Raw genomic sequence first — 7,509 nt, forward strand, 5'->3', positions numbered from 1 at the left:
CACCTGAGAGATTTGAGCAAAGATTTTAAAAGTCCTAATGAAAACACATCCTCATGAGAGTCTCTGGGGCACAGTGAAGGCAATTCTAATAGGAAAGAATATCGTTAAAATGTTTTTAACAAAAACTTAGGAAATATCAAATAAATAACCTAATGATACACCACAAGGTTCTCAAAATACATCAAGCAGCCTGTCCAAAATATTGTACACAGACAGAAATAATAAAGATTAGGAAAGAAATTAATGAAATGAAGATTAAAGAACAACACACAAAAATCAACCAAACAGATTTGGTTCTTTAAAAGAGTTAATAAAATTAATAAACCTTTAGCTAAACAGACAAAAAAAAGGTGACAGAGAGACAATGAAGTTAGAGATAAAGGGGTGTCATTAAAACAGGCTGATGAAATACAAAACATGATTAGAGATTACTATGACAATATATATGCTAAAAAATTGGATAATCCAGAAGTGATAGAATACTTTTTTTTAATTAGGTATTTTCCTCATTTACATTTCCAATGCTATCCCAAAAGTCCCCCATACCCTCCCACCCACCCACTCCCACTTTTTGGCCCTGGCGTTCCCCTGTACTGGGGCATATAAAGTTTGCAAGTCCAATGGGCCTCTCCTTCCAGTGATGGCCGACTAGGCCATCTTTTGATACATATGCAGCTAGAGTCAAGAGCTCCGGGGTACTGGTTAGTCCATAATGTTGTTCCACCTATAGGGTTGCAGATCCCTTTAGCTCCTTGGGTACCTTCTCTAGCTCCTCCATTGGGGGCCCTGTGATCCATCCACTAGCTGACTGTGAGCATCCACTTCTGTGTTTGCTAGGCCCCGGCATAGTCTCACAAGAGACAGATGAACATTATTTGCCCAAATTAAGCCCTAAAGGTATAAATAACTTACACAGACCCATTAAAAATATGATTAAGTAGGCTTTTTTCTCAGGAAGGAGAGATTGGTTCAAAATACATCAACAAATTTAAAGCATCATATAAATAAGCCTAGGGACAGAAACCACATAAGTATTTCAATTGATGCTGAGAAGTTACTTGACAAATCAACATACTTTTACATAAAAGAAGTTCTGGTGTCTTTAGGAATAGAAAGAGCATAATAAAGGCTATTAACAACCCTGTAGCCAACATGATATCAAATCTCTTATTTGGTGCAGTCCACAAAGCCTTAGCTATCGTAATTAGAAAAGGGAAAGGCACAAAGTAGGTGAAATTAGAAAAGGAATTAGTCAAACTGTATTTGCATAAGACAGGATTCTGACTCCTTAAAGGAGTCAACACAGCCTTCTAGAAAACTTAAGCCTAATAAACACAGTAAAGTTGCAGGATATAAAAATCAACATAAAATGGTAGCTTATATATATATATATACATATATATATATATATATATGTATATATATATATATATCAACAATGAAATCACAGAAAGAGAAATTGGGAAAAGTATACCATTAAAAATACCTAGAAAACAAATGTTTAAGTATGTATCTAATCCAAGAAGAGAAAGACCTCTACAATGAACATTATCAGACATTTATGAAAAATAAACATTTATGTATTTCATTTGCTGCCTAATAATGTTAAAAATTAAAAGTTTTTGTTTTGGCTCCTAGTTTTGGAGCTTCTGTCCTCACATGATTCACTCCTGTTAGTTTTAATGGACATACAAAGAATTTTTTACAATACTATGTCACTTGCAAGCAGTAAATATACTAAACCACAAGTATGCACTACTTGGTGAGCCCTACAGACTGGTTATTGATGGTACTGTCCTCTTTTATTGCTAAGAAAAGGATGCAGGGAAGCCAAATCAGCAGCATGTTGGTAGTGGACCCTTCCTTTCCTATCCTGAGCATAAGAAGGGCATTGGGTACATGAAACAGGTTGCCTGAAGGTATATGATGCATGGGTTTTGTAAGAAAGGAGACTTTGATAACCTAACAAGCCATATGGTATATTGTTTTAAGTATAATCAAAGAGATTTCTATATTTACTAAGACTGCTGCAGATATATATATACAACATGTCATTAAAATAGGAAGAAGTTGCTGCTTTGCCAACTTTAGACGCAGGTTAAGAGCACTGGGTGAATGCCATTTAATCTGCTCCTGGGAAGCCTCAATGTGGCTATACTGCCCTCCTCAAGCACTACTGCCCCCTAACTTGCATTGAAGTACCCCTGCAAGGCTCAGTGACCAAGCCACAGTCAGAGAAGGAGCCAACCTCTGTGGAGACAAGGAAATGCTTTCACTCCTTATGCTGCAGTGAGAGAATATTGCTTTGGGGAAAACGTATGTCTCTCCACAGAGACTCCTATGACAAATTTGAACTGAAGACCCTACCCTTGTAGAATGCTGCCCAGAAGCCATAGCATATAAAATCTAGAAAATGGCATGAAGCTCTCTTTCGCTGTGAAGCACAGTGAAGATCTGGTGTGTGGGATCTCCATGGAGGTGTTCTGTGAGACAGCTAATCCTAGCAAGCATGGCTTTCGGATCCTCTCCAACTGCAACCACACCTACTGTGTTAAGAATAATGACAAGTGGAAGAGTACTGAGAAGAGAACAAGTTCAGAGCCAGACCCCTCCCCAGCCTTCATTTGTACTTTCTATTTTCAGGAAGAGTTGAACTTTTTTTTTTTTTTTTTTTTTTTTTTTTTTTGCCTACATCCAACATGAAGAACTGCATTTAGGTGCCCATATTTTATCATGAACCTAGGCTATCCTAATTTGGATTTCTTTCTGTACTTCAGTTAGCTGCTAGGTTGGATGCTTTATCTGTTTTATTTGAGTGGGGAAACCCCGTGTATCAATTAGTAGAATACTCATAATTTTTAAGGAGATTGTGCTCAATGGGTTAAAGAGTTTAGACTCTGTGAAGAAACTTATCTAACTCTGAAAGTGTATCTTAAACTTTTACATGTTGTACCTTCCTATTTAATCCATTAAATTAGCCAATAGTCTATCATTATTTAAATACTATTCTCATAACTCAACATAAGCCACACAATGCAAACAGAGCCAAGTACAAGAAACAAATTTATCGAAGTTAAAAAAGAGAATACAGAACGTTAACATCATTGTAATTGTTTAAAGACATATAATTAGTACACTGCAATGTCTTAGCACAGATGTATTGCACATACATTTTAATGTTCAATTCTAAATTAAAGAGATTTATAAACATTTTAAATTATTTTGTAAGATACTAGAAGGAAGAAACACTTCACATGAATTGTCTCAAATCCATAGAATATTCACTTCTGAAAGTAGACTATGGACTTAGGATGATGAACTATCAATATAGTTTTATCAGTAATAAAATTGTTCCATTTTCATAAATAGTATTCGTGTGAAACATTAAATTTTAGTCTTTTCTATCAAATACTATAAAACTTGTGTTACCCCAGAACATTTCAATCTTTTTATCACTTTTACCTTGGAAGACTTTTATGCAAATGTTTTAGTTCTTCCCACCTAGTCAAACCTTTGTTTCCACAATAGCCCTGGCCCTGCTTAATTCTCAGAACTTAATCGTCTTCGTGTCTGACCTCCTCCTACTGTCCTTCATTTCCTATATGCTGCATTCTTTTAAAACTAGCCTATCATGAAAGACCAAGGTTGACTTCAGTCATTGAGGGAAAGACACTGTCACTTTATCTGTTAGAATAAACACCAAATACAAGCCCTGTCTCTGTGAGGCACCACTTTATAAGAAGAGCAAACTTTTTTTCTTTTAAAGTGGATCTGATATGACATTTATTATTGATCATGATTTGGTAGGGTATAGGAGAGCACTGTGGAAGCCTTCAGGAATGCAGGGCTCTCCACTTGTCCAGAGGACCATGATCTATTTGACACCACACCCATCAGGAATGAACTGCTTCTCAGCAACTGTGTCTTCAAATTCATCTGCATTAAACTTGGTGAAGCCCCACTTCTTTGAGATGTGGATCTTCTGGCGGCCAGGGAACTTGAACTTGACTCTGTGCAGAGCCTCAATCACCTGTTTCTTACTCTGCAACTCGTTGCGGATGGACTTGACCTGGCCAATGTGAACCCTGGCCACTGTGCCCTGGGGCTTCCCAAAGGCACTACACATTGTATACCTGTCTGGAGCCTGTCAGATCCAGCACAGGACAACATCTTGATGATACGAATGACATGGAAAAGATGTAGCCTCACTCGGATATGAAAGTCATCCTTGCCACAATTCTTTATGGTGTATTTGTTGGCACAAATATGGGCAGCCTCCAGTGCTCCAGAAAAGAGTTGTTCATATTCATCTGACACCATGTGGCCATAGAGTGGGAATTCATCAACTTTCACTTTCTTCTGTCCTAAGTCAAAGATTCGGATCATCAGGGAAACTTTGGGTATGGCTTGTTCTTACAATACCGGTAACACTGGGCGGGGTGGCAGCCCAGGATGGCAATAGGATCCTCCGTGATGCGCCAGCGAAAAAGAGCAAGAGCAAACTTTTTGATCAAGAGTAAAGTTTTGCCTTCTGAAGTGAAGCACACAAGAAAATGTAAAGTTGCAGACAAGGTAACTAGGAAGAGAGCTACTGAAATTATTCTTTAAAAGATGAATATCACTAAAGAGAAACATTGGTCTGTGCAATGTTACAATAAGAAAGTTGCCCCCAGGGCAACACACCACCCTTGGAAAGTTCCAACTTGTAGATATGCAAGTGCATTTGAAGGGAGAAAACAACACAGCGTGAGTGTAGCTAGAGAAGTCCCCTTCTGGAGAACAAAAGCATTGGAAGGTGTTTTTCCACATCTGGCCACTAAGGTGTCCAGAGGTTGTGTCTGTTGTGGGAGAATTGGAACCTGGCAGTATCGGTCACAGAATAACTAGCTCTTCAGGCATACAAAAGTGTAAAAATGACACCTTCACAGAGGCTTACACCAAAGTTCTAGGAAGCAGCTCAAAGGAACACAGTCATGTGTACAGCTGCACAACATACACATAATTAAAAGTGAAAATAAAATCCAAAGCTAAAGGTGTTGTGTTTATATGTTGATTGACAGGAGGTAAATTTGAGATAGTTAATCATCACTCTCAAAATGAATGCATTTAGACTCACCATATGGGTTGGTCCTTAAGGGCAGAGAGGTTGGAATGAGGAGGGAAAGCCCACCATGAAGATGAATGGTAACATGTCATGGACTGGGACCATGTGCTGAATAAAAGAAAAAGGGAGTAAAGTTATGCAAGGGCTAGCATTCCTCAAGTCATGTTCTGCTTCCTCACTGTGGAAGCTGCTTACAGCACACACATGGTGCTGTTACTTCCCATGATGAACTGCACCTCTTCAAACTGTGAGTCAAATAAACCTGCCATTCCTTAAGTTGCTTCTTCTCTGATATTTGGTCATAGCAACAAGAAAAGTAGCTCAAACTGCTTCTGTCATGAAAATATCAACCAAGGAAAAAGCAAGTTGATCTAAAGCAAGCATAGTGTAGGTCCAGCCACTTTCTATTAAATGCACTGCTGTACACCACCTCAATTCTGGAGCTCCTACCACACCATAGATGCAGAAAGTAATACGATTTCCCTTTATCCTGCTTGCTGCTATCTATCCCAAGGAAGTTCACCTAACACATCTGTCTCTCTTTGCTTTTGGTTCTATTTTGGATAGGAATGAAAGAAAGAAAAGGGTCTTTGGGAATGAGAATTAAGAAACATAGGTGAGGAAATGGAACAGAAAGAAAAGTTGATACTTAAACCAGGAAGGGCTTCAACATCTAAGGAAGAAATGGTATCCAACAGGGTCATAAGAGGTCGGGGTATGAGGAAGGATGTGATTCAGTCTAGCTTTCTAGTTCACCTTTCCCTGATTGCAGCAAGCTGGCTTGCCCAGAAACAGACTTTGATACAGACCTTTGGTGTTGAGAATGTGCACTGAATTCTTTGTTTAGTTCTGTACCTCATTTTTTAATTGGGTCATTTGATTTTCTGGAGTTCTTTGTGTATTTTAGATACACATCTGTCAGATGTAGGGTTGGCAAAGATTTTTTCCCAGACTGTAGGCTGCCCTTTTGTCCTTAAAAAAATGGGGCATAGAACTAAACCAAGAATTCTCAACTGAGAAATCTCAAATGATCAAAAAACACCCAAAGAAATATTAAACATCCTTACTCGCAAATCAAAATGACCCTGAGATTCCACCTTTTATCAATTAGAATGGCTAAGAGCAAAAACTTGGGTGACAGCACATCTTGGCAAGTATGTAGAGAAAGAGAAACACTCTTCCATTGCTAGTAGGATTGCAAGCCGGTACAAGCACTTTGGAAATGAGTCTGGTGTTTCCTCAGGAAATTGGAAATAGTTCTACCTGAAGACTCAGCTATATATACCAGTAGTGGGCATAGATCCAAAAGATGTTCCAACATATAAGGACACCTGCTCCACTATGTTCATAGCAGCCATATTTATAATAGCCAGAAGCTAGAAACAACCCAGAAGTCCCTCAACAGAGGAATGGATACAGAAAATGTGGTACATTTTCACAATAGAATACTACTCAGCTATTAAAAATGACAATTTAATAAATTTTGCAGGCAAATGGATAGAACTAGAAAATATCATCCTGAATGAGATAACCCAGACCCAAAAGGACATACATGGTATATATCACTAATAAGTGGATATTGACCCAAAAGCTCAGAATACCCAACATATGAAACTTAAGAAGAAGAAAGATCAAAGTGTGGAAGCTTCAATACCACTTAGAAGGGGGAACAAAAAAGTCATAGGAGGCAGAGGGAATGAGGGACCTAGGTGGGAGAAGGGAGGGGAAAGGAAAAGGTGAAAACAGTGTCAGGTATGAGAAGAGACAGGAGAGAAGTCTAGAGGGCCAGGAGACTGTAGCAGTGTGGGGATGGGGAACTGGAGAACCACTAGAAAGTCCTAGATGCCCGAGGCTCCCAGGATCCAATGAGGATGACATTAGCCAAAACAGGGAAATAGAACCTGAACAGATCACCTCGAGTAAATAGGCATAGAGGGATGGAGCCACCCATCCATCTCAAAATCTTTAACCCACAATTGTCCTTGTCTAAAGGAAACACATGGACAAGAAAATGGAGCAGAGATTGAAGGAAAGTCCATTAGAGACTGTTCCATCTTGGTATCCATCTCATCTGCATATACCAAACTCGGACACTATTGCTGATGCCAAGAAGTGCTTGCAGACAGAAGCCTGGTATAGCTGTCCTCTGAGAGACTCTGCCAGCACCTGACTAAGACAGATGCAGACACTCAGTCAACCAATACACTGAGCCTGAGGACTCCAATGGAAAAGTTAGGGGAAGAACTGAAGGAGCTGAAGGGGATTGCAACCCCATAGGAAAAATAACTATATCAACTAATAGATAAATCAGCCTCTTAGAGGCTAAGGTGGGGGATGGTGTGGGGAGTCTGTGGAGGAGAATTTGGGAAAGGGGACAACATTTTAAATGCAAATAATAATAATAA

General features: G+C 39.0%; 2 pseudogenes; one reads left to right on the forward strand and one right to left on the reverse strand.

The window, feature by feature from the left end:
• Positions 1-1,152: 1,152 nt before the first annotated feature.
• On the forward strand, positions 1,153-3,635 carry LOC110307136 (E3 ubiquitin-protein ligase makorin-1 pseudogene; annotated as a pseudogene).
• Positions 3,636-3,833: 198 nt separating this feature from the next.
• LOC110307127 (large ribosomal subunit protein uL16-like) lies at positions 3,834-4,126 on the reverse strand (annotated as a pseudogene).
• Between the last annotated feature and the right edge of the window lie 3,383 nt (positions 4,127-7,509).

This window comes from Mus caroli, unplaced genomic scaffold (genome assembly GCF_978045245.1).
Source record: "Mus caroli unplaced genomic scaffold, Mus_caroli_1 scaffold_2, whole genome shotgun sequence".
Lineage (NCBI taxonomy): Eukaryota > Metazoa > Chordata > Mammalia > Rodentia > Muridae > Mus > Mus caroli.